This window comes from Rissa tridactyla, chromosome W, assembly GCF_028500815.1.
Source record: "Rissa tridactyla isolate bRisTri1 chromosome W, bRisTri1.patW.cur.20221130, whole genome shotgun sequence".
Classification (NCBI taxonomy): Eukaryota; Metazoa; Chordata; class Aves; order Charadriiformes; family Laridae; genus Rissa; species Rissa tridactyla.
In genome coordinates this window covers 5,554,054-5,562,176 of record NC_071496.1, presented here as the reverse complement: position 1 = coordinate 5,562,176, position 8,123 = coordinate 5,554,054, and the positions used below count along the sequence as shown (strand labels likewise).

Here is an 8,123-nt window from a genome sequence, read left to right as displayed (position 1 = left end):
TGAATAGCAATACCACATGTCACATAATACTCACTCCTGCACTGATATTTAACAATAAACCACCCCTGCAACACATTCAGGAAACCCAACAACAAAATCACGTAGGAATGAAAGTAACATTCACTCTCTAAACAGCCCGAAGGTTTTCCATCCCCTAATTCTGTTAGTGTCACTTTGGCATAATCATTAAAGGGCAAAGTAAACTTTCCCCAGGTAAAACCAGAAGTGTAATTAGTAAAAGAATCCATCACTTGATGCCTGAGATATGCAGGTAGAACTGTTATCCAAGCAATTATGTTATACATCTGAAGGTCAATCCACACCAAAATAGCACTCTTAGACCACCACATCCAAACACAAAGAAGAAATAAACCATGCGATATATTCGGCCAGTTAAACACCACTGCATCAATTAACTTCATACAAAGCTCTCTAAAGGCACGATACAAGATTTCACATAAGAACAACATGATGTGAACTGTCTGTTCTCCCTGAGCAAGCTGGAATTCAAACTATTCAGGCAATCTATCAGAGCTCCGTTCGTGCCCCATGTTGGGTGCCAATAAATCTGTCATGGTTTTGGCCAAATTGGCCAATGGCTGGCGACAGATGCTCCCCCCCCCACCTCTTGCACACAGAAAGGAGGAGGAGAGATAAAGAGATTTATGAGTTTAGAAGAAACTAAACTACTTTAATGAAATATTAATAATAAAATAAAAAGGAAAATAATGAAATAGATACAGTATATACAAAACTCTATCAAGCTCCCAGGATGACATCACTGGCAGGCACTGGGGAAGTCCCAGACTGGACTCAGTGATGGGTGGGAACCGGATTCCACAGATGGAGTCAGGAACACACGGATCGGGATCAAAGGCAGATGAAACAGACAGGGTCCTCCTCGGACATCAGCCATTGAAGGAAGAAACTTGACCCTTTGATCCCTCAGCTTTTATACTGAGCATGGGGCAGATGGGATGGAATACCCTGTTGGTCAATTTTGGGTCACCTGTCCTGTCTGCTCCTCCTTGCAGGTGGGACCCCTCTACACTTTTCTGTTTCCAATCCTCAAACAGGGCAAATAACAAAATTAGCTGACCTTGGTTGTTATAGCAATAAGTATAAGCAAGAGCCTCTCTGCATACCATTCCTTGGCACTAATTGTAAACATTGGTCTTACTCTGAAAACGAACAGTTTTCTGCACAATATGCTGTTAATTTCAGAGAGTTAGAAGAGGCCTAGCTAAGAAGTAAAATTACTGAACAAAAAGTTGGTTCTGTTCTACCTCAAACCAGGACACATACTTACAGAAGTTTTTCCGTTGCCCTTGATGTCCCTGGCCAGATTTAATTCTATCTGGGCTTTAGCTTGCCTAACCTGAACCCTGGCTGCTCAGACAGTTTCTCTGTATTCCTCCCAGGCTACCTATCCTTGCTTCCACCCTCTGTAGGCCTCCTTTTTGCTTTTGAACTTCTCCAGGAGCAACTTGTTCATCCATGCAGGCCTCCTGGAATTTTTGCCTGACATCTTCTTTGTTGGGATAGATCGCTCCTGAGCTTGGAGGAGATGATCCTTGAATACTAACCAGCTTCCTTGGGCCCCTCTCCCCTCCAGTGCTTTGTCCCATGGTACCCTACTGTGAGAGACTGGAACTTTAAAATAATTGTCTCAAAGCTTCCTTAAGCTTCTGCAAATTGATGGCAGGCTTGAGGGCCAATAAGAAGCTTGCTTGTATCTATTTAGCACTTTCTGCAGGCCATCCTCGTGTTGCCATCAGCTGAAAAGGGTATAGGCCTCTGGCTATCAGAGTGGCCAGACTCTGCCTACTGTGGGGTCCACCTGGGCCTGTGCTGTTAACTCCAAAATCGCTGAGGCACAATGACTGTGCTGAGCCAAGTGCTGCCCAAGCAGCAGGGGGCAGGAAAAGCTTATATGGTGACCGTGTAAAATGACAATTAGTTGGATAAAGGCCACCATCACACTGACTGGTCAAGCTATGGACCGACCTGGGCTACCTGGACTATAACTGGTGGGGCGACCCACCACAATTTGGGAATTGGGACCGAGACCCCCACCACCATCAACCATGGATCAATGGGATGCTGCTGAACTTCCGGAGGACTGCCGAGACGTCATTGGGCCTGTGGTGGTGACTGTACTCTTGCTACGCTCCCTAATACTGCTTCTCTTTTCTGCCTTTCCTCTATCACTCGTCTCAGTGACTGTTGCTTGGGAATAACAATAAACCTGCAGTGAGCGGCATCTGATCTCATTTGTGTCTTAATCTCACACTTGGAATCATTGCGAACCTCTCCCAGGCCCAATGTAGTCGGACCAGGACGTAACATTTTAATTGGTGTCACGAAATAGGATTTTATTCCTTGATGTGAGAATGTCGCTTTTACTATTTGCTTTTACTATTTGCTTTTGCGTGTATTGGAGAGACGCCTGTGTGCGTATGTGTGTGCCTCTTGGGGGCATAAGGGGGTGGGAATCTGTGTGAACTGATTACTAACCTGTGGCCTCTCCGAGATGACTGCCCCTGTTTTTTTGTGAAGTGTTGCACTTTTTGCCCATTTTACTTTTGGTCTGGTTTACGTGAGTACCCCTCAGGGACATTCGGGGTGGGACTTTGTGTGGAATTACTACTTATGTGCTATCTCCCTGAGGCGACCACCACCCCTCCCCCCTACTGTTGAAAATGAGCAACAATTACACTCTCCCTGCAGGCAGGGATGTGCTGTATAACCTTTTAGAGAAACATGATGCAGATGCATGCCCCTCTGTATCAGTTAACGTCTGGGCACAAGAAAATTGGCATAATCTGCGGAGTGTTACGACTGAATCAGTGCCTTGCAAAAGGACACTAAACTCTGGCCCGGAAGAGGGAAATCTACAGTATGCTCCATTTTAGGCGCCAGTCTGGTAGCAGCTGTAGAAGCCCGAGACCAACAACGTAGTGCTGAATCCCAAATTATACAATCTTTACAAGCCCTTGTCCAGTCCCTGCAAGGACAAGTGAAGGATCTAAAGGGACAATTAGATCAGGAGAGAGCTCAGGCAGACTATCTACAATCTGCCCTTAAAGAACAGCTCCTCAAAAGCGAGAGTCGTTGACAGCCATTCCCCCCCACTAAAACAGAAACACTATACCCCTAGTATAGTGTTAGAAGAGCTAGAAGAAGCAAGATTGAGATTAGACAAATTAGAAATACCTCCTCACTCACTCCAACCTTTGATCAAAACAGAATATGCATATGACAATGACCAAGACGACTCCCCCCCAAATTATTACTAAGGAAGTGCCATACACCACTACAGAACTAGCTAAATTAAAAAAGGAGTTTGGTCGTACCCCTAAGGAGTCAGAAATGGAATATGTGTGGAGGGTGTCGTCGGGTGGGAACCAGATACTATTAAGTGAAAAAGAAGCTGAAGGGTATTGGGAACCCAGAGTGTTTTTAACTACTGGTGATTGCCATGCCCCTTGGTCCCTAACTCAGAGGGCAGCCTATTGGGCTGGAGCTCTCAATCCCTTAGAACGGGGAGATCCTCTCGCTATTACGGGATCGGTTGATCAATTGGTAGAAAATGTGCAAAAAGCAGCATGCTTACAAATAATGCACGACCGGGAGCTTAAGCCCCAACAAGAATCCCCCATGATGATGCTGGTTGACCCTGAACGGATGACTCCCTTGATAAGGGGCCTCCCTGAATCTTTAAAACGTATTGGCATACAATTACAGGGTACAATTAAAGCAGTACCCCAAAGCGAAAGGGTCATGGCTGCACTGGAAGGGTTGGTAACCCCTAATCGCAAACCACAAAATTTGAAAGTGTGGACTTGGGGAGAAGTTGCCCAGGAATTAATTAATTATGGGCGGAAATATGGCCCTGTTAGTGTCCCCTCTGCCAAACAAGACCTGAAAGGGTTAAGACAGGCGGAATTGAAAACCCCCTGCACCCTAACCACTAGAGGAGGGCACCCCTCACTAAACCACCAGGCAGGAGGGATATACCAAATAGGCAGAGTGCACTATGGACCATGGGATGGAGAAAAGGAATCCCCCGAGATCTTATGGACGGGCTACAAACAGACAAGCTAGAAAGGTTAATTAGGGGATGGCCGAAGAAACCAGTGATCCCTTGAGATTTAATTTTAGTGAAGGCAAAAGAACCTTGGGATAGTGATGTCGTCCCTAGTACTCCCCCGGTGCCCCTCATAGATTTAACTGATGGGAAACAGCCAGTGCCGGCAGGAAACTAAACCCTTCGCTCCCCTATAGTGGGCGGGGGGGTAGAGGATGGGTACATGTTAGACAGCTCACTGTTAATCAGCGAGGTGACCTTGTGATTACTTGTTTTGTAGGACCTAAGCAAATCCCAATAACGTTTGTAGTAGATACCGGTGCCCAAATTTCAGCTATTAATATAAAAGATGCAGAACGCAGCGGTATGTCATTGTCTAAGCGACATTTGTGGTAGATGCATTCAGTAATGTTCAGGCACAAACATTGGCTACTGTCAGTTTATGGCTACCAGGGGAAGAGGCAGCATCTTCGATGTCGATGGTCATGGGATCATTTCCATTTAATCTCTTAGGACTTGATATCCTGAAAGGCAAAGTACGGATGGATGATAAGGGAGGAAGCTGGTCTTTTGGCGCCCCACTGATAGTGATAAGGCTCTTACAAACCGCTCCGTTACTTCCCCTTTGAAACTAACAAATATCAACCCCTACTCTTTACCTCTTGGACCACAGGAGGGAACAGTGCCAGTGCAAGAAGACTTAAAGGAATTGTGGTTCCTACTCACTCCCCTTTTAATTCCCCAGTATGGCCTGTCTGAAAGCCAAATGGCAAATGGAGGCTGACAATAGACTATCGGAGACTAAATGCAAATACTGGCCCACTAACTGCTGCGGTGCCAAACATTGCTAATCTCATAGCCACTATTCAGGAGCAAGCACACCCTATTATGGCAACCATTGCTGTTAAGGATATGTTTTTTATGATCCCTTTGCAACCTGAGGACCAAAATCATTTTGCTTTTACCTGGGAAGGACAGCAGTTTACTTTTACATGACTCCCTGTCCTGGTTCCGGCGGGGACAGGGTTAATTTTTCCTGGTATTCCATGCGATGTGAGCCATGCCCACCCTGAGATGCGGGGGGAGGGGGCAGGAAGTCGCCGTTTGGAGCGGGCTGTGGTGTCCCCATCTGGTGAGGCGGGAGCAGCGGCTTCTTAACCTGTTTGTATATTCCTCTGTCCATGATGTTGTTGTTGTTTGCTTGTTCCCTTTGCTGTTCTGTTAAACTGCCTTTGTCTCAACCCAAGAGTCTTGCCTTTTTTTTTCTTCCGATTCTTCCCGTATTGGGAAGGCCCAAGTGAGCGGCACATGGTTCTTTGTTGCCATCTGAGGCCAAACCACGACAGTCCTTTTTGGTGCCCAACGTGGGGCTCGAAGGGTTGAGATAACGACAGAATCCAACTAGAGCTTGGAAAAACGAATTTGTTGTATGCATTTATTTTATTAGGTGAATAGTCGCTGGTCACCATGTTGCTTGGTTTGTTCTCATGGCTGTGTTATGTAAATTCCTATATGGCTTATGTACTCCCTGCAATGCTGTTTGTTACTTCTGGGAGAGGGATGAGGATTATCATTCTGCTGTCCTGTGCGATATCTGTTTATGATACGATAACATCACTGTTCAGACAGCTATTTTGGGGTGTTTATGTGGTATTGCTGTCCTGTCCGTACATTGGGCTCTCAGAATTTATTAATAATTACACCCAGTCTGTGGGGGAAACAGGGGGAGACACTTTCCCCAGCTCTTTTGCCTCCCTTTTCTCCTTCGGGTCAGGTATGACAGCTTTTGAGAATTTTGAATGTCATTGGGATACTCAAACCAGCCTGGTCCTATTGTTATGTCTCCTGAATGTGTTCCAGGTCCTGTTTAAGGTTAAGCAGCTATTTAAGACTACCACCCGGAGATCTGCTCTGAGGCTGGATAGTCAGGGGTGGCAGGGCATGTGGGAGAACATGGGCAGGTACCTAGAGAACTTCTCACCTCCAATGGTCTGGGACTTCACCCCTGAACAATTACAGGACCCTGATAAAGTGGTAGAATATTTGAAGGGAAAATGCTGTGGCTATTCTAGAGAGGCACAACACACCGCACTGTGCTGGGCCCTGGCCAGTATCTACCAGGCACTGCTCAGTGTTATGCAGCACCCTCAGGGGGAAGAGATGGAGACCAGACTGACAGACACTGCGGCTACAGCAACCCCTGCGGCAGCCACTGCAGCTACTGCAACTCCTGCAGCAGCCACTGCAGCTACTCCAACCCCCGTAGCAGCCACTGCCGCTGAACCAGGGAACCAACCCGTGCCAGTATCAGTTGCCCCCATAGAGAAGAAGAAGTACACGAAGAAATCAGTTTGCTTAGTAAGAGATGATGATGAACCAGGGCCATCACGAGAGCAGGAGGAAGAGGCAGAACCAGAGATAATTACTCAATCCCTATCCTTGAGTGAGCTGCGGGATATGCGAAAAGATTTTAGCCGACTTTCAGGCGAGCACATTGTCACCTGGCTGCTTTGGTGTTGGGATAACGGGGCCAGTAGCCTGGAATTAGAGGGTAGGGAGGCTAGGCAGCTGGGATCCCTGTCTAGGGAAGGCGGCATTGACAAGGCAATTGGGAAGAAGACCCAACCCCTCAGCCTCTGGAAGCAACTCCCGTCAGGCGTGAGGGAGAGGTACCCCTTCAGTGAGGATGATGTATGTCAGCCAAGCAAGTGGACTACCATGGAAAGAGGTATCCAGTACCTGAGAGAATTAGCCATGCGGGAGATGATTTATTATGACTTGGACAATGCAGACTTACCCACAGACCCTGATGAGGTCCAATGCACAAGGCCCATGTGGCGGAAGTTTGTACGGAGCGCACCATCATCATATGCCAACGCACTGGCAGTAATGGAATGGAAAGGTGAAGAGGGACCAACGGTGGATGAGGTGGCTGGCCGGCTCCAGCGATATGAAGAAAGTCTCTCTTCCCCCCTTGTCTCAGCTGTGGAGAAACTGTCCCGGAAGGCCCAGCAACTTGAAGAGAATATGTCCTACTCCCCACCTGCACGGGCCAGCGTCTCAGCTATTAGGAGGAGGCATTTCCCCACTCGAGAGAGAGAGTACAGAGGGTACACACCACGAGGCACCCTGTGGTTCTACCTGCGTGACCACGGGGAGGACATGAGGAAGTGGGATGGACAACCTACTTGGATCCTGCGGACACGGGTACAGGAGTTGCAAGGAAGGACAACCACAAAAGGGGATCCCTCCAGGAAAAGTGCCGCCCCAGTTTCCAGTGGGCCATTCCCCAGACAAAGCAGAAGGCCTGATCTTGCTTCTGATCCTCCTGAAGGAACTTCCAAGTCATTTATGCAAGAAGTGAGTAACGGATACTCTGACCAGTATTAGAGGGGCCCTGCCTCCGGCCAGGTGGAGGAAAGGGACAACCGGGTTTATTGGACGGTGTGGATTTGATGGCCTGGCACATCAGACCCACAGGAGTATAAGGCTCTAGTGGACACGGGTGCACAGTGTACTTTAATACCATCAAGCTATAGAGGGGCAGAACCCATTTGTATTTCTGGGGTGACAGGGGGGTCCCAAGAGTTGACTGTACTGGAGGCGGAAGTGAGCCTAACTGGGAATGAGTGGCAAAAGCATCCCATTGTGACTGGCCCAGAGACTCCATGCATCCTTGGCATAGATTACCTCAGGAGAGGGTATTTTAAGGACCCAAAAGGGTACCGCTGGGCCTTTGGCATAGCTGCTTTGGAGACAGAGGAAGTTAAACAGTTGTCTACCTTGCCTGGTCTCTCAGAGGATTCTTCTGTTGTGGGGTTGTTGAGGGTCGAAGAACAACAGGTGCCGATTGCTACCACAACGGTGCATCGGCAGCAATATCGCACTAACCGAGACTCTCTGATTCCCCTCCATAAGCTGATTCGTCAACTAGAGGTTCAAGGAGTGATCAGCAAGACTCGCTCACCCTTTAACAGTCCCATACGGCCAGTGCGAAAGTCTAATGGAGAGTGGAGGCTAACTGTAGACTACC

The 8,123-nt window shown here is 47.8% G+C and overlaps 1 pseudogene; it reads left to right on the top strand.

The window, feature by feature from the left end:
- The first annotated feature begins 2,702 nt into the window (after nt 1–2,702).
- LOC128901879 (uncharacterized) lies at nt 2,703–4,151 on the top strand (annotated as a pseudogene).
- Nucleotides 4,152–8,123: the final 3,972 nt, after the last annotated feature.